Here is a 26,722-nt window from a genome sequence, read left to right on the forward strand (position 1 = left end):
GTTTTATGGACAGCAAAAATAAACACAGTATCTCTTTAATAATTTTAAGTGGGTCACTTTCAGGACTGTATCTGTTTTAAATAAATTATCATATTGTTAAAGGCCACAGTCAAAAGCTATTTTTTGAGCAGCCCCAGAGGTTAGGGTTGGGGGCAGGGCACGTGGAGGGTGCTCCGAGTGGCAGGGATTAGCCAGTTGGTCAATCTCCAGGGTCTCTTCTGCTCAAGACAATCGGAACTCAAAACCCTGGCCTGATTTAGTGAACAGGTGCACTACAGCCTCCCACTAATGACAAAATAGATTCTAGTCAGAACTCTGAGACTTTCAAAATCACAGTCTTGTGCAGTGGGAGAGAAAAACAGCAGTATAGCAGTGCCTGGCTCTTCTGGGAAGGGTTTCATTTTAGGGACCAAGTTTAATATTCTGTTTTTTCCGCCTCAGAACTCTGGAAAAACGGGTATTAAAACAATTAGAAGACAAGGGACTGGAGATGGGGTGGCTGATCAAGTGCTTGATTGATTAAGCCGGAAGGCCTGACTTTGAGCCCCACCCCCCAAAAGCCAGGCAAGGTGACCTAATCCCACCACTGGGAAGAGAAAGACAGGGGACCCCTGGGGCTCTCCAGCTAGCCAGCCAGCCTAATTGGTGAGCCCTAGTGAGAGACTCTGTCTCAAAAACTAGACAGTGCCTGAGGAATAATATTGGAGATTGTCATTGGCCTCCACAAGCGTGCGTGCGTGCGTGCGTGCGTGCATGCGTACGTGCGTGCGTTTGTTGTGTACGTGCTCCAGCACAGACAAATAAGACAGAAAACCTGCAATGTAGACTTCGCCACGCTGTCCCGCTGTCGTGTCCTTTCTCTAGACAATTTAGGGGCCGAACAGGCCCACTGGAGGCACCGAGGGGAGGGGCGCGACCCTATCCAGGACCTCGATCCTCACCAGTGAGGCCGAGTCACAGATTTCTTTTACAGGGGCAGGGGACCACAAGGTTTAGGAAACAAAAATACACAAGATTTCCAGCATCGGTGCTTAACCTACTTAGGAGAACTCACTGTTTTTGGAACTACCAGGAGACCCAGTTACACCGCTAGCTCACTGAACAGTTCCTGTTTGCTCCCCGCGGAGGGTGGGCAGTGTGCTAATCTGATAGCGTGGTGTATGTGCTTTAAGGTGATCTTTCTTTTAAACCATGTCTATTGGCAAGGCCGTCTCCCATTTTCTCCATTTACATGCAGACCTAAACACTATATTTATTTCTGGAGCTTGCTTTTGTATTTATTTGTTTATTTCTCTTTGTGGTAAACATTCCTGTGTGAATTAATATGGCATTCCTGGTGTGGTGTGGGCTATCCCATTTTGTTGTCTTTTTTTTTTTTTTTTAATGCTCTGTCATAGAGTGCGTTTGTTCCTGTTGATGCAAGAGCCCTCTGACTCCTGCCTTCTTGAGGACCCTCAGCTCAACCTTCGAAGCTATTTGCATTTCTCCCTGCTCTTCACCTTGGCTCCTGACTAGGTTAGCGAATCCGCACAGATGGCTGCCCCGTGTTATTAGCTGAACCACAGTTGAAGCTTTTGTGTGTCAGCTGCGCTGATTTTGAAACACCCTATTATTTGTGCAATATACCTTGGAATTACAGCTTATAATTTCATGAAAGCCTAACATATCTGGATGTTTACAAGTTCTATCCCTTGGGGAAATGTATAGTGTTCATTTCTTTTGTTTAGTCTATTTAAAACGGGACCAGATACAAAGCCGCGGTGATTGACAAATTAATGCTCTTAGCTCCTACTCAAAAGTACTTGAATTATTAGTACAAAAAGCATGTTACAAACTGTAATAATTTTAACTCCATTTCATTGCTAAAAGCTGATAATAATGAAAACAAATGAAAATAGTGATGCAATGTAACAGCAGCCAGAATGGAAGTAGTCACAGAGTTGGGACACCACAGTCACAGAATTCGTTCCATTAGAACTCAGGAACGGGTGAGGCTGTTCATTTGTTTTAGACTCGGGTCTGTAGGAGGCAAGGAAGGAAGAATGGGCAGCGTGCAACATAAATCAAACCTCGATTTCCTTCCTCTTCCCACCACAGCCGAGGAACTGCATTGGAACTGTATTCCCAGAGTGACAGCCATGCTCCCACCACCGAGGAGACCGAGGAAGAATGCCAGTGGGTGGCACCAGTGCCTATGCTGGGGGTCACTGCTACTTGCAACTAAAACAAATGAGTCTGCAAGGTGCAAAAGACCTGCCTTCCGGACTGCCTCAGCTACCTTGGGGAAGGGAAAAAAAGCAATGTGTTGCTACAGAGGGCCAGAGGGCCTGCCCAGAGCCCTGCATGGCACTTACGAGGGCTTCAGGGTTCCCTAGAGACCAAAGGCACCAATAAGATGTACACGTGTATCAACTTAAATTTATTATTTTTTAAAAAAATCATACACATAACAATATTTATTTTAAGAAATTGTTCGTGCAATTATGGAGGCTAAGAAGCTCTAAGGTCAGTAGTAAGTGTGCAGGAGACCGAGCAAAACTGTGTTGTTCCAATGTCCAAAGACACGGGAGTGTCAGGGATGAGATGGGAAGAGGTTCTGCCTCAAGCAGACAGGCTCCAGGCATTCCCCTTGGCCTCTGTGTTCTGCTTCAAGCCTTCAGTTGATTGGAGAAGGCCTACCAGCACTAGAGTGGCCGTCTGCACTATCTGCCTACCGACTCAAATGTTAAGCTCAACCCAGGTAACGTCCACTGTCTGAGTACCCAGGACCTCGTCGGGTTAGGGTTCATTAACTGTTGTTCTTAGAAGTCTGAGTCCAAGCTCACCCCAGCCAGTGAATCTGTTCCTATCTACCGAGACTGTGGTTCTCCTGGCTGGGCTCGAGAGCAGATTCCCTCTACACATGTGCACTGCATGCCACAGCAGACAGCAGGTAGGCTGTCCAGATGACTTGGGACAGCGCCATCTTTTAACTGATGGAATTCTCTCAGGATGTACTGTGGTTACCCTAACCTGCCAGAAGATTCACGACTGCCACCTGTGGATAAGGGACCATGAGCCACTCCATCCATAGGGACAAAGCAAATCTTGTCAGAAGCCCCAAGCCTGAGTGTCAGGGAACTAACTATTCAAGTATATAGCACGGGAAGGCATAAAGAAGTGTGCTGTGCCGTCGGCTACAGTCAGTTTCCTGGTGCCTTACAAGGCTCTCCCTGGGCACCGATGTAGGGGAGATGCACATTTCTGCTGTCCCTTCTGATCTCTTCTGAAGACTGCTTTTCTCCTCTCTATCATTCAACTTGAATTTCCTTCAGGTTGTGCCATTGGCTACCAGTTACCGTGAAGAGGGTCATGTTAGGACACTCAGCCTGTATACCCAACATGAACTTTCTGGAACACTGAGTGGATTCTTAATGTGTTGTTTTCACTCCAAACCTCAGTGGTCTTTAAGTGGAGACTGAAATACTGTGGAGGCCAGGCCATGAAGGAACTGCCCTGAATTCTCTGGCAGAAGAAAAGGATCCAAGATGCTTACTGGAGTTCCCAAAGGAGCAAAGGTTACACAAAGGTGGGGTTATGCGAGCCCAGATGGATGGTCTCCGGGGATCACAAGAAAAGCAACTTTGATGACAGTTATAGAAAATCCTCATGATCGATTAGGAAGGAACTTGTATTTGGGAGAGAGATGAAGCTCAAGGATCTGGGACTTTGATGTCCTGCTAATTAGCAGAGGAGTTGATTTGGAGTCAGATAGTCCATAATTGTTACCCTTGCTTAAGGAGGTAGCTGGAGACACATTTATTCCAGTGTCTTCCCAACATTTGGAACACTTGTGCCAAGATATCCTAGGAACCCTGCCTTAGCATATGAGGCCATGTAGCCCCAGAACTCCACCCCAGTCAGGTGGCCAAATTTGGTCAGCCAGTTCATAAGGCTTGACCCACACACAGCCAGCAGTTGCTGAGGAGAGCATATGAGTTTGCCTGCATTCCTCCCTTGCCTGCAGAGACACTTCTGTCTTCAGAATTACAAGATTGTGCAGAAATGCAGCTTTAGTGTTACCCACTCACAAAACTTGACAAACGCATTCTCATGCAGATAATTAAGAGACAGTGTCAAGGGAACAAAGCCCTGTCATGGAAATAATGGCTCCCCGCTGTTACATTTATGCCTCAGCAAAGTCAAGGTGTTTGTCCCCAAAGTAGAACTTCCTATTCCTCTGACAACCATCTGTGACATCCTCCTTCATCCCACTAACATCTTATCCCTAAGCCCTGACAGTGGCAGAGCTCAGGGGAGAATTCTCTTTGCTCAAGAGACTTGGGCTGGGACCACAGCTCTAGAGTTGCAATCCGTGTTTTCCCACTTTGACTCTGTGAGAATCACAAGAATACCCCTCCCCATGACAGCTTTACGCCCCCCACGTGTACACCCAACCATGATTCCAGAGCTGTGTCTTGGGGCACTCAGATATCTGACAATACATAGAATGTCTGTGCCATGATACCACTAGGCTGCATTTCTGCAGCATATTTGTATACCTTCTGCTGGTAGATATCCTAGTAAATTCATGGAATACATTAAAGGTGATTCTAAAGGTACTAAAATTGGATACTGATTAAGGTGACTAAAGAACATGTGCCCTGGTTGCTTTTGTTGTGACGTGTGCACATGTATGTGCTCAGTCCAATATGATGTTATGTGAGGTTGTTATTGCCCTGGGTAAGGCCTTCCCTGGGAGCTATAGAGCCTGGGGTCTTCCTGTTCACAGCAGGGCTGAGCATTCCACTGAGAAGCATACACCGTGCTTTCCCAAATAAACCAGTGAATTGGCTGAGGCTTCATACACAATGGGGCATGGGGAGGAGCTCCCAGCACAGAGGAGCTGCCTGTGGCACCTGAGTGGAGAACTCAATCAGAGCAAGTAAGTGGCTTCTTGCAAAGATGGGTGGGATACCACCAAGATAATCGATCTCTCTTCTGCAATATGCCTTGCTTTCTCCCTGGTGTCCTTTCCTGGAACTCAGGGACAGTTTCATTATCACTAGTCACAAGAGAGGATGGAAACAACTGGTCTACCCTCTGATGCTTCTGTGGCTTTTATGGAAGAACCTGACAAGGGGCATGAGGAAGGGGAGGTGTGGCCTAAGGTTGAGACTCAGTTCTGTATCTTGCTCTGCCTTGCTTCTGGCAAGACCTTGGGCAAGATATCTGGACTAGATAGATCTCTGGAGGAGGGTACACTGGGTGGTCTCTGAAGACTCCCTTCAGACCCTTACTGTGGCCCTGCTACATCGGTCTCTAGTGATCATTTCACAGCAATGTGTATTGATCCCACGTTTGCAAGATGCTTTCAGGATGGTATTAAAATGTAGTTTCCTTAAGTTTACATCTCTCCCAGATTTGTCATGTGCATGATTAATCACTGGGCAAGAAGCCAGAATTCCTGAAAGCAGATTACTAGAAAGGATCTTTCTCTTTAAGGAGAAAGTGCTGTTGGAGGTTTCCCTTAATTTCTTAATTTTCTTTCATGGTCTTTCTTCTTTCTTCCTCTTCCTCTGTCTCTGTCTCTATCTTTCTCTCTCTCTCTCTCTCTCTCTCTCTCTCTCTCTCTCTCTCTCTCTTTCACTGCCTTCTCCCATTCCTCCTCACCCCCCATTGCCCCAAGACAAGGTCTCACTCTGTTGTGCAGTCCTGGTTGTCCTTGAACTTACTCTGTAGACAAGACTGTCCTAGAACAGAGAACTCTGCCTGCCTCTGCCTCCCAAGTGCTGGGATTGAACGTGTGTGACACATACCTTCTGGCTAAGGTGAATTTGTGTATTGCAAAGCTGAATATATTAGAATTATTTTTGAACAGAGTTGGCTTTGACACTAAGCTTTCTGGGGCTAGTGTTTAGAGGACACTTGAAAAAATATTTGGGAGATAAATGTGTCTTTATTTGGTGTGTGTGTGTGTGTGTGTGTGTGTGTGTGTGTGTGTGCATGCCATGGTACTTGTATGCCAAGGACAACTTGTAGGAGTTGGTCTAGGGGCCTAGGGGATTAACTCGGGTTGTTAGCTTTGGTGACCTTTATCCACTGAGCCATTTGGGAAATTCTATATCTGTTGAAGATTATCATAATTAAGATATGATTTTAGCTTTCTATTTTATGTCAAGAAGGAAGGATGAGGTAAGGCAATTTTGGGTTTAGAAAACTCACTTGCAGTTTTATGCTCTATAGCCAGACCTTGGCTACTTTTTAGTTCTTCTTTTTCCCACCCTTTTTCTTCCACTTTCTTAACACCCTAACACTAGATAGAGAGGGGAAAAAAGGATAGAAGAAAAAGGGGTGACATTATAGTTACACAACTTCCTGCTGATTAGGAGCATTGAGTTCTGGGGTAGGGGACAAATTTGATCTTCTCTGTCAGGATATTAATCTCATTTCTTCTCATTTCTTTGCACATGACTATTTAACAAACTGAGCAACAACAACCAACAAACAACTTCACATCTTGGGTCCCCTAGCTTTTTTATACCCTCTGAAAGGTCCCCAGAATTCCAAATGCCATACAATTTCAGAAACTATCTGCAGCTGGTGAGATCACACCCCTGCTAGAGCATGAGGCAAATCATAATCAGCTCCTGTGGGCAATCTGAAACAGCCCTACATCCCATGTCTGGAATTGAAACAAAAACATATTCCCATATTATTTCTATGTTTTTCAAAGAAACCAGAATTCTCGCTACAATGCAGCCCTCCATAGTAAACAGAGCTATAATCTTTGAAGATAGAAGAGACACTGAGAAAAAGCTCAGTAGAAACTGGGAGGCAGGATCTAAAAGAACCACAACAACATGAAGGATGAGGATGCTCAGACAAAAGACACACAGGAGAGGGAAGGTGGGAGGAAGCAAGGATGCTAGAGCCATGTGCCAGCTGCTAAGAAAAAGTGTAGGGTCTTCAAAATGGCTCAGCAGGTAAACATATTTACTGTGAAAAGCTGATGGCCTGAGTCCAATACCCAGAAACCAGAAAAAGGCAGGAGGAGAAAACCTATGTCATGTGCACGCACTACCATCAATATATATATATATATATATATATATATATATAAACAGATTTATGTTCTACTATGGCCATACAGACCTATAATACTAAAAGTCTGAAGGCTTGGACAGAAGACTATAACTTCCAGGCTAACCTGGGCTGAGTACTGTGACTCTGTCACAGAAGGAGGGGGAGCAAAGGGAGGAGGAAGAAGAGGAGGAGGAGGAAGAGAAAGATTTCTAGTAACTGTAATTTTGTTGGTCTGCTGGAATGTAAATCCACTTATTACCCTAAAACTTTTAAATAATGCCTCCTATACAGTGGTCACCGGTAAGCAGGAAGCCTTTGTTTGTCAGGCTGCTGGTCTCATTCTTTTTTCCTTTTATGGTGGGAAGACCCCTTCTTCCCTGTGGAAAGATGGCAGGTGGCAAACTTGCTCTAGATTGGCCATTATTGTATTTGCTCCTCTTTCTATCCATCCAGTGAGTCAGGCAGAGAGACCCAGCAGCTCAGCCTCAATCTGTGAGGGCTTCTCTCTCCACAGAGACCCAGGTGCAGGGAGCCTCAGCAGGAAAGGGCAGGGTGAGGTTGTTTCCCAGTCTTCCTTGGGTTTTGTTTTTCCAGTTCTGATAGAGAATGGACTGAGACCGATGCAGTGTGTTGAGTTCTTTTTCTTTCTTTCTTCCCCCTCTTTCCCTCTCTCCCTCTTTCCCTCCCTCCCTCCTCCCTCTTTTCTCTTTTGTCTTTTTGAGTTAGAGTTTCTCTGCATAGCCCTGGTTGTGCTGCCCTGCACTTTCTCTGTAGACCAGACTAGCTTAGAACTCAGATCTGCCTGTCTCTATCTCCCAAATGCTGGCATTAAAGTCATGCACCACCACCACCAGGCTGCTTTTGAGTACGTTAATGGAAGTCATCCTCAGTGGGGGAAGCTGGAATATGGTGGAGACCCAACATCAACTCCTAGAACAAAGGAAGTACATTATATGTATAGACTTTAGAAGATAGGGTTCTTTGAACTCAGAAACAGGGGTCTCTGAGCTTATGTTAATGAAGCTACTAGACAGAATGCACGGCATGGCTGATCCTACCAGGGCAGCCTTGATGATGTCACATCTTGTAACGGGGTAGGTGGTCCGCCCATCCAGTACAGGACCCAAACTGGGAAGTCTACGGTCACTTGTGACTACACTGTGTTTTCCACAGCTAACTTCAGCGTAGTATCAACTCTCCATCTCCATCTGTGTGACCAACCACTCCTTTTTAGAGAGGAAGAGGACGAACACACAAGCTAGATCTCTGGTGCCAACCTTGGGCAACCAAAACTGCAGGCCAGTCTAAAGACTCATGGGATGAAAGAATGAACTGTTAATTGATCCAATGGAGGCAGACAGTGGATGGGAAACTAAGCAGACTGGGGACAGAAACAGAGTCCCTCACTGTAAAATCTGCTGCCTGATCTCTTGTCAGGGAAGAGTAAAAAACAAACAAAAACAAAAAAAAACAAAAAAAAAAACAAACCAAAAAACAACACAAAACAAAACAAAAAATTCAGCACCAAATAGGCAGCTCAGCACTCAGGAGCCGGAGGCAAATGGATATCTATGAATTCAAGAACAGTTTTGTCTACATAGTGAATTCCAGGCCAGCCAAGGCTGCATAGTAAAACCCTGTCTCAATAAACAAACAAACAAACAATCAAACAAAAAGAAATTTAGCACAGCTAAAAAAATTGCTGTAAAGTTTGCCTACATAAAGACAATATTTCCAGTTTTTAAAGAAATATTTTAAATAATAATATTAAAGTAGCAGTTAACAGTGCCTGAGACTAAAAGGTATATGCTCTTTGGGTTCAACCAGTTGTAAACCTGTAATTTTTTGAGTCTTCTGTGTCTCTTAACTTCCTTGTGACCTTATAGAGTAAGGATTCCTTTGACCCTTTTAACCTATGTTTTTTTATCTTACCAGACTCTAACCCTGTCCGGTATGATTACGTTCTCAACTCAGAATAGCTGACCCACTCCATTGAGTAGTGTGGGCCTATGTCCTTTTCCTAAGATCCTCTCTCCTCTCTCTCTCTCTCTCTCTCTCTCTCTCTCTCTCTCTCTCTCTCTCTCTCTCTCTCTCCCCCCATCCCTCCCTCCTCCTGAGGGCTGAGGAGATGGTTCCAGAGGTTAATATTCTCACCGCACAAGCTGTCATCCAAATTAGATCCCCATAACCCACGTAAAAACGGGGATGCTGGAGCAACCATATATAAGTCCAGTATTTTTAGGGCAAGATGGGGAGAATCATCCAGAAGTGTGTGGGCCAGGAGTACACAACACAGTACAGCAGCAGAAACCACAAGAGAGATCCTGACTCAAAAACAGTGTGGAAGGAGATATCCAGCCCCCCAACAGTTGTCCTCTGACCTCCACATATGCCCCATAGCACATACATGTCCACATTCACATATGCCCCATAGCACATACATGTCTACATTCACATGCTTACACTCACACAATAATGGCTAAATAAAATAATTTATTAAAACAAAACCCAACTTTTTTCTTTAACTCCAGCTTTTTTGTTTTTGTTTGTTTATTTATTTCTTGAGAAGTCATCCTGGGGGCTGGAGAGATGGCTCAGCAGTTAAAAACACTGGCTGCTCTTCCAGAGGTCCTGAGTTCAAATCCCAGCAATTACATGGTGGCTCACAACCATCTGTAATGAGATCTGATGCCCTCTTCTGGTGTGTCTGAAGAAAGCAACAGTGTGCTCATACACATAAATTAATAAATTAGTTTAAAAAAAAAGAATGCATCCTGGCATTTTTAGCTTCAGAGCCAAGAGTGCAGGCTTCACCTAAGTGGAATCTCTGAAGAGACTTCCTCCTCTGAAGAGACTTCCTCCTCTGAAGAGATTTCCTCCTCGGGCTGCTGCAGGGATCCAGGTGTCTCTCTCTCTCTTGCTTCCTCTCCTTCTTCTGCCTCTGACATAACCACAGCCATCAGTCGATGAGAACTGATCCAGAAAGATGAATTCACAAAGTAGAGGTTAGTCTTCGGTTCAGGCACATACTGTTTCTGAAGGATGGAGATTCCACATTGCTTAAACTAATAATCTTGCTATCCCAAGGCATGGGAAGAATCTCTCCTGAGGTCCCAGTGGCCTCCTTCTGGAATAACTGGCTCCTAGTTGTCGGCCGGTTACAGCAGTTTAAATTGCTTACTAGATATTTCCACCAGAGATCCCGGGAGCACTGGCCTACGTTCTACCATCGATGCTAATCTACTCAGAACCCAAAGGAGATCGGCTCAAACTCGGTTCACTTGAAGAGAGCTTGGGGAGAGCTGTGACCCAGCAACAGTGAGATCAACGGCCGGTTCAAGCCATCTCCTCAGCGCCTGACATGCATGCTGCCACACGGCATGTGTAGGTTCCACAGCACTCGGCATCAGCCTCCGAAGAGAGAATTCACTACTATTTTCATCTTCTAGATGAAGACTTTGAGGTCATAACAGCAGATGTTTCTGGAACAGTGACTTTAAAGTCGCTGTACGCCTTAAAGAGAATATTCTATTTGTTTCTCACATCTTCTTTTGAGGGGAGTTGCGTTCTTCCCTGATCACTGAAACACTAATGACTTTCAGCTTTGAAAGTTTCTGGAGATAGGGCCCTTTAAGAAATAAAGCTATTAGGATGGTCTCCAATCCAATTGGTGCTGCTTGTTTTGGGTTTTTTGTTGGTTTGTTTGTTTAGGGGGTGTTTGTTGATGTTTTGTTTTGGGATTTTTGTTTGTTTTGTTTTTGTTGTTTTTTTTTTTTCTTAAAAAGAGGAAATGTGGTCTGTGGGCACGCAGGCCTGTTTATGCACAGAGGAAAGAGTATGTAAGGTGAGCAGAGCAGAGAGTCCCAGAAGGACACCAGCTCTGCCTATACCTTGATTTGGACTTCCAGAAGTATGAGATGGCCAGCTTCTGTTGTTTAATTCATGCAGCCTGTGGGGTTTTCTCATACTCTAGCCTCATGGTGACGAGCTACTGTGATCCTACAGATGATGAAACTAAGGCCAGGGAGACCTCTGACTGAGGAGCTGGGATCCCGGGCTGAGCACCAGAACTCCAGAGTCTGCTGCTGGTCCCTCTTCTCTCTTCACATAAAAGTAACGACTAATGATCACTCCCACAGAAGAGCAAAACTGCAGCCTGAGGCATTGCCTTATGACACAAATTCATCTCCAGCTAACAGTTCTCTGATTCTCAGGATGGGAAGGGCAGTAAAAATAGTGATCAATAAATAGAAAGCCTTCTGCAGTCTTAGCGTTAATTCAGGCACCAGAATGAATGCAATGTCTTGTGAGTTAAAGTTACTAATAGCAAGCAAGAAACACTCGAGATGGCTATGACTGGAATGGTAACTCAGGGAGATGGCCCTGACCCTGGAGCCAGGGTTTCTCATCTATTCCTTGTGACTTAGTATGGAAGTGACCTTGAGCAAACCATCTGATGTCTCCGCACTGCCCTTCCCTTGTCTGTAACACAGGGTCAATGATTTCAGTTTTGGACTGCAGCAGAGAGACAGTCCAAACCGGAAGTCATCTGTGTAAGCTACTGAATATTAAACAGCCTATGCATTATCTCCAAGCAAGCCAACAGGAACCGCTGAGTTTTACTACACTCTGTGGTGGGCCTATTCTAGGCAGTGTGCTGGGAAGGGAGGGGAGGAAGGCTCAATCCAAGGCTTTGGCAAAATGAAATAGGTGAACAGTGCCAGAACACTACACTGTGTGGGGGAGAAGGCGGGCGTTTGGAAACCTCCTGTACCCGCTCAACATGCAAACTGTTGCAGTTCCCAAACTCACAAAGATCTCACTGCTTCCGAAGGAGAGGCGCGATGACACATTTCCCACACGGAGCGCACCGCGCAGCCTGCTGAGGGGAGGGGTGTGTGCGGGAGTACGAGTGTGAGTGTGTGTTTGTATTCTGAGAGGCTGTCTGTGAAATCTAAAGGGCCAATATCACACTCAATAGCAGCAGCTCCGAACAGCCAGCACCGTCTGTGGAGCCCCATCCTATGTGACACGACGTAAGTTGTAACAGATAACATTCTGGAAGCTATGCCGGGGTCTGTATGGGGTGGATTCTGAGGGAGTTTGCTAGTTTTGCTTTGCTTTGGGGAGACATAGCAGAGAACAATCATTCTCTTTGCTCTATGGTGGGGATGGGAATTTGGACAGAGAACACTCAAAGGAAGGGCACTGGTCAGGGCAGGAAGATTCTGGGCTGAGGGCACACGATTGTATACACAACAGTGGGAGTACACTAACCTAGGATAAATCCAACCTAGATATCCCAATGTGCAGTCTGAGGGCAGGATCAGTAGTTTCGTGCTGCATGCACAGAGCTTGCTAGAAGTAGTAGATGTTGAGCACTCTCACCAGAAAAACAAAACAAAACAGGTACCTGTGTGGGATGGATACATTAACTGCTTGACTGAAGTACTCATCCCACTGTGGATATTAATGTTAAAACATCGAATAGCATACCTTAAATATATGCAGTGGCTATTTAAAAACAAAACGGTGGTGTGCGAGGCTGAAGCTATTGTTAGCTGCAGTCCTAGTATATTGTAAGGTTTTGGCAGTCGTTCTTACTCTGAGAAGGTTTTAACAACTAAGTTAAAACTCAGGATGAGTGTATGGCTCATAGGATGCCCACAAGCCTAGGCGTTCATTTGGAAAAGAACAAGATCCCTTGACGCTGTGCCACCAGCACCAAGGAGCAGGACCTGGCACCTTTGCTGTGTTATGGGGTGTGGGGTGTGGGGGAGAGTAGTGTTCACTGTTTTGTAACTATGTCTGTCCCCTTTGTCCTCCAGGCTGAGGACCTTGGGAAAGGCCAGCAACCTAACTCTGGGCAGAGACAGCAACTCAGGCCTTAGAGATGCTAATGTGTATAATGGCTCAGAATTGATTGGCAGGCAGCAGAACAATAAACTTGGAAACAAGAACGCACCAGGATGGGACTGAAGCAGCTGGGCCTCCAGGATGGAGGAAGTGAAGGTTTCTATCTGGCTTCAGATTTTGTCAGCAGCCATTTGAGAAGGATTCAAATATCGCAGGGAGAATCCCCCCAAGTAACCCACTGACCTAAACTTCTTCTTTTTAAATGTGAGGATCTGTGTGGATGAGCTTCTGGAGGTCCTGAGATGAAATGTGTAGTTTCATTTGCAGGTGGGGTTTCCTGGGAAGAGGAGACTTTGCTTGCTTTCATGTGACTGTCCAGGCATTTGTGACTCCACAACATTTAACTTGTTTAAAAGCTAAGACCCCAGGTCTCCAGGCTGTGCTATAAGGAAATGGGTCTGAAATGATGTGAGAGTCCAATGATGTTAACGCCCCCAGATCTCCCCTAGGGCCCCACAGGACCCTCAGGGCCTCCCAGGGTCCCCCAGGTCCCCCAGACCCCCCAGATCCTCTCAGGGCCCCCACAGGTCCCCAGAACCCCCAGATCCCCAGGCCATCCCCCAGGCCATCCCCCAGGGCCCCACAGGTCCCCTAGACTCCCTCAGACCTACAAGTCCCTCTCCAGCACCTCCAACCCCTCTATATCCGTTCCTATCACCCATATCTAGTTTCCCAATTGCCAATTCATGACCTTCCTTTCCCTGCTCATGTGGCATTTGCCACTCAGGACCACTCTTCCCAGAAACTCTGACCTGTCTCTGTGACACCAGCATCTAGTGTTTCTTGCCTCTGGTTTTCTCCATATCTTTGTTAGCCCGTTTTCTCAGTTCACCCATTAAGTTCCCAGCCTTCTCCAGGTCTCTGTCCTGAGCCTTTTTCTGCTAACTCAATACTGGCACACCTGATGTGGGTTCTCTGAGTGTTACAGAACCATTCCCAGATCTTTATGAGCTCAAGTAAGGGGTGCCAAGGTTCCAGATAATCTGCTGCCAGTGAAGTTAACCACACCCAAGAAAAACAAGGAGACGGACAAATGGTGACAGAAGGAACACAGATTTATTTAAGGAAAGTGAAAAAAAAAAAGTTGTAACAGCAGACAGAGCTCCAATGAAGGAGTGCCTTGCTGACCGGTCTGATGGGTAGAGATTGGGTGAGCTACCCACCGATATTGGGAGTGGTAATTTCGAGTGAATATTGGGCTGAGCCACCAAGGAGGTCACAGCCTGACAGGGTTGGCCCTACTCTATACCCATCTAGGGTTGTCCATTCAGGTCGTCTGTTTAGGGCTAGCATCACATTCTCTGTCTCATGATCCATATACCAGACCCTGTCCTTGCTTCTTCAGGGGAATCTCAGCTCCTGTCTCGCTCTCGGTGCCCTTGCATACAGTCCCTCTCCTTTGGTATTTTATTCCACTAGAAACCTCCTGGGGCAAATCTAGTCAGTGAGTGGTACAAGTCCTGAGTCTTCGTCCTTTTCCTTCCTACTTGTTATGTAGCTCTGTCACTTGGGCTCCTGATCTGTTCCTTTGGCCTTTATCTGTCCCCACACGCCCTTCTATACCTTGTTGCACTGCTAGCTTTAGCATTCTCTACTGAAACCCTTTGTCTTTTCACTCTGGCAAAAGTGCAGATGCTTCAGGACCACAAGCCTTCCAGAAGTCCATGGTCTGCCTCTCTTACTGTTTCTCAAGTGGCACAGTCCAATTTCAAGTGGTCAAGGGCAAAAGCACATGTGGTCAGCTGCTTCTATCCCAGTAGATGGTGGGACACTGCCAGCTTACAGAATATTGAACTGGATGTTGCTGGTCTAGGCAACTTTTATATGACCTCTGCAATTCAGTGTGGGTCACCTCCTCTTGGGGCTTGAGGACATTCTAGGGTAGGCTCACGGTATGATTCAGAGAACCTTTGAGCTGTCTCTTTTATACAGTGTGCAATTAACATAACAACTCTGCCATTCTGTAGGGTCTCTGAGGGCAGGGGTGGTATTTTTCTTGTCTCGGTATCACCTTGTACATTTCAGTGAGAAATGTACACCATAGACTTCACTAGTTGAATACATAGTCTCTAGTTGGTAGTGCTCAGTGGGGGAGGTTTAGGAGATATATTTTTTTTGACACTTAGTATTTTATTCAGATAGCAGTCCCATTACACATGGTCCAAGAACATTCAAATAAGAACTCAAATCAGAAATTAAAGATTGGTCTTTAAACATCATAGCCAACAATGCCACCTTTGCCTGTGACCTCTCCTATATAAAGCCATACCCACACCTCAATGGCCACCAAACCATTCAGCACAGCTTCCTTAACTGTAAGGTGTTTGAAGCTACCAGTTTTAGCACTTTGAATCGTTTATTTCATACTCTGAATAGCTGTAGGGATTTCACCAGGGGTTGGGGGAACCAGTTCAACCTTGGCATAGTGCCAAAATGTGGCCAATCAAGGCTTTGAGTAAGTCATGGCAGCAGCCACCATCAACGGTGCCTTCTCCGGGAAGTTACAGATGAACTTGACCATGGTCTAAGGTAAAAGGTACGTCTCCTAGAACCACCAGCTGCGTGTCCGGAGATAATGGTTTTGAGAGTGAAAATCCCCGCCTACATCTAATCCTCTGTCTGTCTGTGTCTCTTTCTGTGTGTCTCTTTCTGTCTCTCTGTCTCTCTCTGTGGGGTGTGTGTGTGTGTGTGTGTGTGTGCGTGTGTGTGGTGTGTGTGTGTGTTTCAGTACAAGATGAGGTCTTTCAGCTTCTTGTTCCCACTGTAGTACCTGCCACTTGCTGCCCTGCTTCCTTACCATGTTAGATTCATCCCTCTGGAACCCAAATAAATGGTTTCTTCCGTGAGCTGCCTTGGTCACGGTGCTTTATCACAGCAACAGAGAGTAACTAAGATACACCCACATCCAACATGGCATCTAGAAGCAAGAGAAAGCCAGTGAGCGTTTGTGGAATGAGGAGAGTCAAAACCCACTGAGCTGAGCGCCAGAGCCTCCTTTGCAGAGCTAGCTGGAGGGTCGCTGCTTACAGAAGGCCTCCTGGAGGAGACAAGGTGGGGCCCAACACTGGAGGAAGAAGGAAAGAAGCCTTTTTATTCCCTTGGCTGGGGTAACGGAGGTGACCAAAGACAACTATTGAACACCTTGACTTTTCTGTGCAAATAATTACATTCTGAGATTCGGGTCCAATCTGGCTTCCTCTCTCCAGGGTGGAGAGTTCACACTGTTAGGAAGTCACAGAATCCTAGAATTGGAAGGGACCTTAAAAGTGATGTAACTCAGCCTTCCATCCAACATATCAATCTCCTCAGCAGCAGGAGTCTCCACTCATCACAGCTGGCAGCAGGGCGCACCCTCTTCCTGGCTATTACATTTCCAGGCAGCTATTTGGGTGGAAACTGCTTTTTAATATTGAACTGCAGCCTGCCTTTTTGTGCCTGCAACCTCTGCACTAGTTCTCCCTCCTGAGGCAGGGGATGCCTTTGTCTTCCTCCTGTACAGAGAGGAACCTGTGGCTGGGGACGTGTCTCTTCCTCCAAGGATCACTACCCTTTCCAGGTTGGATGCCTCATGACATGGGTGATTCATTCTTATTAAATCAGCTAGTCCACAGCCTCCTATCTCCTGACCCACTCCCACAGATGGGAGAACTCTTCTCGCTATAGAAAAGGAACACAATATTCTACCCCTTTGTAGTTTCTTACATATGATAATCGACACCACCTCTTGGTTCAGATGTTCATGGAAGGAGCTGAAATGACAAGGTAGTCATTCCTGCCTGACAGGAATCCAGTGCTGGGGAATAGATGTGGAAAGGGTGAGCGACGTTGCTTAAGCACCAGCAGGTGTGTCGCCTTGTTACTACTTTATTACATCTAGAGAATAATGCTGATAGATGATGGTGTCGATACAACAACAATCACATCGGGTTTCTAAGAGAGCGCTCTGTGTGGCAGATAGGGTTCCAAGCTTTGTGTCAATTGCACGCCCAATAATCCTGGAGGGATGGTCTATTGCTATCCCCACTTCACAGATGACAGAATTGAGGCACGTAGAGCAAGAGCTCTGCCTCAGTTGGCTCCCTTCTTCTTATGCTATTCATGTGATATCCTGGCTGGTGACATGCACAAAACATCTCCTAGTCTAAGAGGTTGATATTTCAATTGATGGTGCTCAAGTCCTTGAGGTCCCTCTGACTTCCCCGGGAGGTTGGGTATATCAGCTCCATTTAGTGGCTGGGGAAACAAAGACTCGAAGGAGGCAATAGGGTTCATTCACGCCAGAGAGTGTAAGTAATGAAGCCAGAAGCCTAACCCTCCATCCAGACCAGCCTTTGCATCCACTCTCTCGCCATACCTCTCCCAAAGAAAAAGGGAAGCCATCCGCACACGTGTCCATGAGACGGCGGCTGCTGATAAACTTCACACTTGTTATTCCGTTCCCCTTTTGAAGCACTTGGCTCTGGTGTAGTCTTCCTGGCTCCATGCTCTAGAATTTCTGAAGAATACCAGCTCAAGGACCAGAAGGGTAGAACACTGGGGCGATAGAGGCCACACCATCTCCAGCTGAAGCTGTGGGTATAGGTGGACAGGAATCCCACCCCCCCCCACCCCACCAGTTGTGGTGTGCCATGACATATCCAAGTTTTCCCCCTCCAGGAGTGCCACCTTCCCGGCTCTTCTTTGGTTCCTCCTTCAGTACAGATCCAATGGCCCTGAGTTGGCCTCAGGCTCTCCTATAAACCCAGACTGAGATTCAGAGCAGGAGCGACCACTTGAACATCACAAGGAAGACCCTGGGATCTCCCAAAGGTCTCCCTTCACTGCTGGCCCTTCATAAACACGGACAAATCATTTCTCAAAGCTATGGGAAAACCCCATAGTCTTCCTTTGTTCCAGGGCTGATGGATTCAAATGAGACAAAATATTCATCCTTCCACTATATGCTCCTTCATTTATTCAGAGGTGTGTCTCAAGTGTCTCACCAGGCTCTCCTAGGTGTTGGGTGTGTCAGTGACACAGAGAAGGTGACTTCTCTGGAGCTCCCACTCCGGAAGGATGTCAGGCGGCACATAAGGATGGTGCGTTGTAAATTCTTTTCTTGCTGTGAACCAAATTTATTTTGGCTCATACCTTTAGAGGGCTCAGTCTGTGGTCACTACCCCAAGTGCTTGAGTGGAGGGAGCATCATGGTGCTAGCAGCATGCAGCGAAGGAGAGCTGTCCTCTGATGGCATTCATTTATTTGCTCAAATGTGACATCACAGGTCTCTGACCTGATTCGCAAAATAGCCCCACCCCCTCTTACAAGTAAATGAAATAAAGGAACTGTTCTTACTATAAGGGGGAAGTCTGCTCCCATCATAGATGCACAACAGCTTGAAATGGAACCACATTTGACTTGCTCAGAGACTGTCAAGGAGGCAGAACAGGATGAAGGAAGAGGGGGAGAATAAAAGAGGAAGTCAAAGATGTTGTCTAAGCTAACTACACCAACGCTTACTCAGATTACCTTAACATAAGGGTGATATGAAGCTCAGGCTACCCACCCACCCAACACTGGGCACCAGCTACTCTTCAGAGCCCAGGCTAGAAATCAGAGGACAGTGGCCAAGGATTGATGGAACTTTGAGCAATGTGAAATATAGGTTGGAATCTGGAAGCAGCCACAGAAACTGGTTCATACCTAGAACCAAAGTCCAGTCTAAAAATAGAGTGGGAACCAGAGGACGGGGTCCACCCATTCACATCCTGGAAGCAATCTGAAACCAGGATCAGCTCCTATGGTACCTAATCAATTCTTGCAGCAAGCCCCTGGGGTAAAGAAGGGGCTTTTCTCCAGCAACACTGGACCTGGGTCTAGTTCCACCCACTTAAGTTGCTACTACAAAATCACAGAGCAGAGGGAAGAGTCTCCCTCGGGGCCTCATGGAACAACTGGGCACAATCTGTGGCAGAAACTGGGGAGTGGTTGAAGGCTGACATCTGTACAGGATGGGTTGTTCTTGAAATCCTTGCCCAGTCCCTGTACCTCTGACCTGATCATCCGACCACACAGCTGCCTCACAGATTGAACCAACTTTCTGGTTTATGTGTCCCTTCTCTGTTCCTCCATCCTGGAGGAGATCAAAAGTTCTGCCATTCAGGTGCCATGGTCCCTGGTGAAGGCCAGGGATGAGCAGAAGCTGCAGGTGCACTCCCAGGACCTGAGGCTGCACTGGGGCAGGTGAGCAGGAGGACTTGGACTAGAGCCCGGCAGCCTTGCAACACTTGCCATAGAAATTGTATGACTGCTTTGGTGTGCAAAGCCTTTTGCATAAAATTGCATACATTTCACATGCATGTGTACACACACAGAGAGACTAGAGAACCAAACAATCTGAGATATGGTCCACACATCATAACATTCATTCTTTTGCAAATTCATTGGTTAAACAACTAATGGAAAGGTTGTATAGCAATCTCTCCCATCATTTCCCCATCTCCCTCTGCCCTAAAGTGTCCTAGTTCCTTTAGCAGTCATCTTTATTCTCTTTTCCTGAGACCCATGGCAATCGTCACTTTATGTGTCTACAGACCTATGCATTCTTGGAATTTTATTTAACTGGAATCATATAAGATGGAGACTTTTAAAAAATTATTTATTGAGCCAGGCGTGGTGGTGCACGCCTGTAATCCCAGCACTTGGGAGGCAGAGGCAGGTGGATTTCTGAGTTCGAGGCCAGCCTGGTCTACAGAGTGAGTTCCAGGACAGCCAGGACTACACAGAGAAACTCTGTCTCAAAAAACAAACAAAACAAAACAAAACAAAACAAAAAATTATTTATTTATTTATTGCACATTGGTGTTCTACCTGCATGTATGTATGTATGAAGGTGTCAGATCCCCTAGAACTGAAGTCGCAGAGAGTGGTAAGCTCCCATGTAGGTGCTGGGAATTGAACCCAGGTCCTTTGGAAGACCAGCCAGTGTTCTTAACTGCTAAGCCATCTCCAGCCCTAAGACATAGCTTTTTGTCTCTGGCTTATAGTACAAATCAGGACTTGATTCCTTTATGTTGCTAAATAAGGTTTCCATGGATGGATAGATATACCATGCCGTGTTTGCTAGTTCCTCAGCTAATGAGGAACTTTAGGGTTGTGTCCATTTTGACTTCTTGGGACTACAGCTGCTGTGAACAATCACACACAGGTTTTTGTGAACATTTGTGCTTTTGTTGGGTATGATGGTCAGGTCACACGTACATTGATTCTGCATTTAACTACTTGAGAAAAAAAGCTAGACTGCTTTCCTGCAATAACTATGCCAGGCTGCCTTTCTGTTCTAGTGACTTTTCTGTGATAAAATACCACAACAAAAAACAATTTAAAGAAGAAAGGGGCTTATTTCATCCCATAGGTTACACAGTCCATGTTGGAGGCACACTAAGGAAGGAACCTGGAGGAGAGACCATGGAGAAATGCGGCTCACTGGCCTACTGTCTCCGTCTTATGTTTATTCAGCTTGCTTTCTCCTTCTCCTCCTCTTCTCCTCCTCTTTCTCTTTCCTTAAAATTGCCTTTATATGTAGGAATGCCTTTCCTGCATATCTATTTGTGTACTACATGCATGTTTGGTGTCCACAGAGACCAGAAGAGGGTGTCAGATTCTCTGGGACTAGTTACAGATGATTGTGAGCTGCTATGTTGGTTCTGGGAATTGAACTTGGTTGGGTCTTTGGAAGAGCAACAAGGGCTCTTAACCACTGTTTCCTCTTTCTACCGCATTGTCTTGCTTTTTTATACAATCCAGGACCATCCATCTAGGGGCAGCTTCTCCTGCAGTGGGCTCAGCTCTCTTATGTCAATTGCCAATGAATCAAATTCCCTCATAGAGTTGTCATAGGCCAGTCTGATGGAGGCCATGTTTCAGTTGCTTCATCCTAGGTGACTCTAGTTTATGTCAAGTTAATAAAACACCAGCCAGTAGACTCTCAATCAGCGGTGCGTGTGTCCCAACTTTTCCACATTTACACCAACTTCAGTTGTTGTTTGTTTGTTTGCTGCTGTTGTTATCTTAGTTGGTTGGTTGGTTGGTCGGTTGGGCAGTTGCTGGGTTGGTTGCTTTAGACAGGTTCTCCCATAGTCCAGATTGAACTTGAATTGACTGCACAGCCGAAGCTGGCCTTGAACTCCTCATCCCCCTTCCTCAGACTCCCCAAAGTTGGGATTACAGTCATGTGTCCCCACACCAACTATACCAGTATTTCCCACCATCTCTTGTGCTGTGACCATGCTGGGGGGTGGGGGGGGCGGTGGAACAGCATCTCTCTGTGCCTGTCATATGCATTCATTTCCTTAGTAAAGCTAAATCCCTCTTGTGAACTCACCTGTGGTTTGTGTGCTGTCCCTGGAGAAATGTTTACACATACTCTTAGCAAAGAGCTTTACATTGCTTGTCTGTTGTTACACTGGAAGGTTCTTTATATAGTATGGATTTTTTAAACTTATTTTTATTTATTAACTTTACATCTAAATCACTCCCCCCTACTGGTCACCCCCTTCCCCAAATCCTTCCCACTTTCCTCCCTTTCCTTCTCCTCTGAGAGAGTGGAGGACCCCCTGGTTATCTGCGCCTTCCCCCAACTTTGGTATGTCAAGTCTCTTGTAGGCACATTTTCTCCCACCAGACAAGGCAGCCCAGCTAGAAGAGCATATCCCATAGACTGTTTTGAATTTGTGTGTGACTATGTAAATGTATGACACATGTGTGGGGGTGGCCAACAGATGGGGAAGATGTTGAATTTCATGAAGCTGGAGTTACAGGCAGTTGTGTGCAGCCTAGTGTGAGTGGTAAGAACCAAACTCAGGGCCCTCGTAGAACTAGCACATGCTTTTAATCACTGAGCTACCTCTCAAGCCCTTATTTCAAATGTTATTAGAAATGAGGTTTGCAAATAATTTTGTTTTCTCTGCAAGTTGTCCTTTGATTTTTTGATAGAGTCCTTCAAAGCTCACAAAATCTAAAATTTTGATTAAATTTGATTTGTATATTTTTGTCATGTGGTTTATACCTTTTTGATGTCACAGTGCAGAAGCCACTCTCTAATCCAAGGTCATGAAGGTTTTAACTGGTTTGTTCTAAGAGGTTTAGTTTTGCTTCATACGTTAAGTCTATGCTTCACTTTGAGGCGGCCTTTCTCACGGTGCGAGCTAAGCGGTCTCGTCGTCCTCTGGCTCTCGGTGCCCAGTTGTATCAGAATCACTTATGGAAAAGTTCTTTTTTCTCTTGTGGAGCTGCCTTTACACCCTTGCCAAAATTCAATTGGTTCCTGTATGTGTTTCAAGGATGATGTTTGAGGAGACAGAGAGATGATTCATCTGTTAAAGCACCCTGGTTAAAAGCCTGCTCCCCTAGAGGACCCAGGTTTAGTTCCAAGAACCACATGGGGTGGTTCACGATGGTCTGTAACTCCAGTTCCGGCCTCTGAAGGCACTTGAACACACCTTTGATATATAAAAACATACACAGGCATACACAAAAAAATTTTTTTTCTTTTTTTTAAAGTGAAGGTTCTACATCTGATTGTGAATTAGCTTGTTGGGATCAAAATATTCTATGGCTTTCTATGCCTACCTTACAGCACAGTCCCAATGCATGATGGGCATCGTTTATAGTCAGATTAAACAAGCCTGAGAGACAGGCATAGTCTGAGACCCATGTACTCAGGGAGTCTTGTGAGATGGAGAGAAAGAATTTTCCCTTCTGGCCCTTGCTCTTCATTGGCCTGTTGAGCATGCCTCTTCCTGCTGACCTGATTTCTGGCTTGTCTTATAGCTGTGACTCTGTGCTTGCCCCCTGGGGGCTACACACACACACACACACACACACACACACACACACACACACAGCCTTGGCTCCTTGTTGCTCTGGAGGGATTTGCTCTGAAGCTCTGATCTGAATCCTGTGCATGGAGAGTTGGTGCTGCGGGCTGGGGTAGAGGACTTCCTGCAGGTTATTGGGGTGGCTTTTGTATCTAACCACCTGTGCACAGCGGCATTTTCCAGCATTTCCAAACCTTGCCTTGACAAGCCAACACATGGACATTAAAGACTCCCATTCCCCAGAACAAGCATTTTCATTTCTACTTGGTCCTTTCTTATCCTTTGGCAAATTCGAGTGTTTCTTGGTCTGGCTAGTACAGTAAAGGTAGAATTTTGTGGCTTGATATTTTTCTTTTTCTTTCTTCTTTTCCTATTTTTGTAACTTTGTTGTCATAAACATCTTCCATGTCTCCGTGATCCTCATATGTTTATTATGCCGTCCCCCGCCCGTCCCCCGCCCCTTTACACCCTAGCATTTAAGAACTAGACTTTAGGAAACAAAAACTTGAACAAGCTGTGTCCCAGTCTCCAGATTGACAGTGCTTGCCCAGGCATTCCCTGCAAAGCTTGAGACACAGTAGCTGTGGGCTGGATGAATCCCAAACGCTGGGAGACTGGATATAAAATGATTAAAAAGTATGCGTGAAAAGCCGCCGCAAACCTAGTGTCCCCAGTAAGTAAGAGACTCCAGTAAGTAAGCTTAAACTCTTTCAACTTCCAACAACAGTTAACGAATCAGGAGACTCCAAGCCACATGGAAACAGGCAGAGGAGAGAGCAAACTGAAGACAGAATAGGAGAGGCGGGAACGTCGAGCCAGGGGCGTTCCCATGGGGAGGGGAACCTTGCCAACAATGTAGCTTGGTATCTTTAATGCTTTGAAGAAAGCCTGCCCTACATAGAAGTTTCCACTGAGCATCGACAGGCGTCTTGTGTCGAAGATTTCCAGCCCACCCCATGGGCAGAACACTGGACTAGATCCCGAAGAAACCCGGGCAGAAGAAAGAGGACAGGCCCCTGCTCCGGGGGGCAGGCTTCTGTAAGGCCAGGGGAGCCGGAACACCCATGAAGGTCTCCTCGCGGGGTCTTGCAGACGGCTAGGGTAACCAGCCAGCAAGCATTGTCCCCGCACAATTAAACAAGAATGCCCCACGTGACGGTTCCACTGTGAAAGTTTTCAAATAGTGTTTGGAATGTTTACATAATTGTTCAAAAGAGCCTTTTTCAATGTACCTGTTTACACTCTTTCCTTTGGAAATTCAGCAATCAGGCCATGGAGGACTCTCAGCCTCCACTTGCGGCCCTTGATTGCCGAGGGAGGAAAGAAAGGCCCGTCAGTGAATCGCTGGGAAAACATGCCCTAACAAACGCCCTGTAATGAGGGGCTCCGCTTTTGCAGGCGTAGCAGTGGCGGGGGGGGGGGGGCGGGGGGGAAGGCAGGGTAGCCGGGGCGCAGAGCTGGGGGCCGCGAGCGCGCGGTGTAGACCGTTTTTGTTGTGTGGCTCTCGGCTGGAGGGAGCGCCTGACCCCGGTGCCTTTGTGTGCAAATTTCCCACCGGGGCCAAGCAACTTTCCACAATTTAATTAAGTGGCTTTAGAGTCCGGAGTTGGCCTAACAAGCTCCCGTTCATGAATGAAAGATTTGTCCCCCAGCAGCGGGGGCCCCCGGTGGAGACAAAGTGGGCAGCAGGGACGGCTGGCTCCGGCCGCCGGGAGCGAACGGGTGGGGAAGCGGCTGCGGGGGTGGGGGTGGGGGGCTGGCGGCGGTCCTTCTGGGACGCGTCTCACCTAGCTCGCGGCAAATATGCCATCCATATGCCCAGGATCACAACCGAATCAGCTCCATCAGGCCTGGCAAAGAGGCATTTAAATTGCTAATATTGTGCCGGGGAGCGGTGACTGCCTTGCCAAGGAGCCGCTCTGTAGGATCCACAGAGACAAACCTGGGGTGGGGAGGGAGGTTTTAGAAAGAGCCCAGCCGCGGTGAGAAATGCACGGAAACACAGGCGCCTACAGCCGTGAGGGATCCTTGGGAGCGAAATGTCAAGAGAAAGGGAGGAAGTGAGGAGCCCACAGTGGGGGTCTTGGAAGTGGTGGGCCACTGGGACCCCTTTCTCATCCATTATTTCTGGTTCATAGCCAGGTGGGGTTTCCCCCAAGGGTTCTCTGCAACTGAACTTAGGACTAATACAAAGATAAAGTAGGCAGGAACAGACAGACAGACAGACAGACAGACAGATGGACCGATGGATGTAGGGAAGGAAGAGAGAGGAGGGAGGGAGGGAGAAAGGGAGGGAGGAAGAAAGGGACGGGGAGGGAAGGCTGCTGAGAGGTATTTTTCAATATTCCTGCCCTGCTTGTCCTGGTGTGTGTGTTGGTCTGGGCTAAGGGTCTTTTGTAGCCACTCCCCCCCCCCCAGCAGAGGTTTCACTGAGTGTTTTTCTCTGCCTGTATTTTTAGAAAAAAATTATGATGACAGTTGTTAGGTCTCAGGCAGGCAGCACATTCCATTACAAAGTTAGCGTGGAATCAGTATGTAAATAAACCTTTCTAACTGGCAGCTATTTTTGAAGGCAGAACGCACCTGATGTTACAGGCTTGTTCCAGTTCACATTAAATACCGCTCTGCCCTCTGAGTCTGAGAATGTGCTCCCAGTCAGAGCCGCTCGCTCCCTCGCTCTTCTCTGCACTTGATCTTTGCATCTTCTGTGTCCCTCAGACCTCCTCAGTCATTTAAAAATCAGATTGACAAGACCAGCTCCGGGCTGGGAGTGTTCACCTCCCTTCGGCATGGTCATTTTTCACTCTACTGGTTGCTGGGGGCCGGGAGGACAGGAGAATCCTTGACAATCTGTGGAAGGAATTAAAGGAAAGAGAAAAAAGCCCAAGGGGCTGAGATCAGGTTTGAATCAAAATTTCAGCCGGACACTGGTTAGAGCGAATTGGAGTCAATGGTGAGACAGAAAAGGTCACTGCGGACCAGCCAAGGAGGAGCCAGGTCAGAGCTGTCACCGCAGAGCATGGTAAAGAAGCAGGTTTGAAGGTGCTCCCGAGCCAGCGAGAGTCTAAGACGGAGGACTTTCACAGTACCTTGTCAATAATGATAGGTTTAAAAACCATTTTTTAAATTTGCAAATTCCATGCATAAGTGCACTCAATTTTGCCAAACTCTGTCTCCTTCCAGCTCTTCCCATGTTCCCCCAATATTCTTTCTCAAATTCATAATGTCTTCTTTCAAAATTATCCTTTTATGCACACACACACAGACACACACACACATACCATACAACTCCTGCATCCAGTTAGTGTGGCCAGAATGTTCATATATTCCGGGCTGACTATTCCATCTCTCAACAGTCATTGACTCTGCCTGTTCATCCCTAGACTCTTTATCTAGGGATGCTTGTGACTTTTTCCTCAGTTCATTTTGTCGTCGTGTTGCCTGGGATGTTCTTGCGTCAGTCTTGTGCAAGCAGCCATGTTTTGAGAGTTCACGGGTGGAACACCTTTGTCCGGATCTCACAGAGGACCCTGAGCCTCAGGCTTTTGCAATCTTCCCAGCCCCTCTGCCCAAATGTTCCCTGAGTGTTGGGAGGTTGAATTATAAATGCCCCATGTGGAGCTAAGCACCTCCTAGTCACTGATTCTCGGCATTTGGACCAATTGTGGATCTCTCTGACAGGTTCTGTTTGCTGGAAAGAGAAGTTTCTTTGATAAGAACTGAAAGCTGTATATCTCTATGAATAAAAGGATACGCATCTAGAAGATAGTTGCAAACTATATTAATTTAGTAACATGGTCCTCTAGGCCTGCGATCTCTCAAACCTATGGATATAGGTTCTTGGCTATGTGTCTTAGTCAGGGTTTACAATTCCTGCACAAACA

At 46.5% G+C, this 26,722-nt stretch overlaps 1 pseudogene; it reads right to left on the reverse strand.

The window, feature by feature from the left end:
• Positions 1–15,190: 15,190 nt before the first annotated feature.
• On the reverse strand, positions 15,191–15,502 carry LOC127680096 (ATP synthase subunit g, mitochondrial-like; annotated as a pseudogene).
• Positions 15,503–26,722: the final 11,220 nt, after the last annotated feature.

This window comes from Apodemus sylvaticus, chromosome 3 (genome assembly GCF_947179515.1).
Source record: "Apodemus sylvaticus chromosome 3, mApoSyl1.1, whole genome shotgun sequence".
Lineage (NCBI taxonomy): Eukaryota > Metazoa > Chordata > Mammalia > Rodentia > Muridae > Apodemus > Apodemus sylvaticus.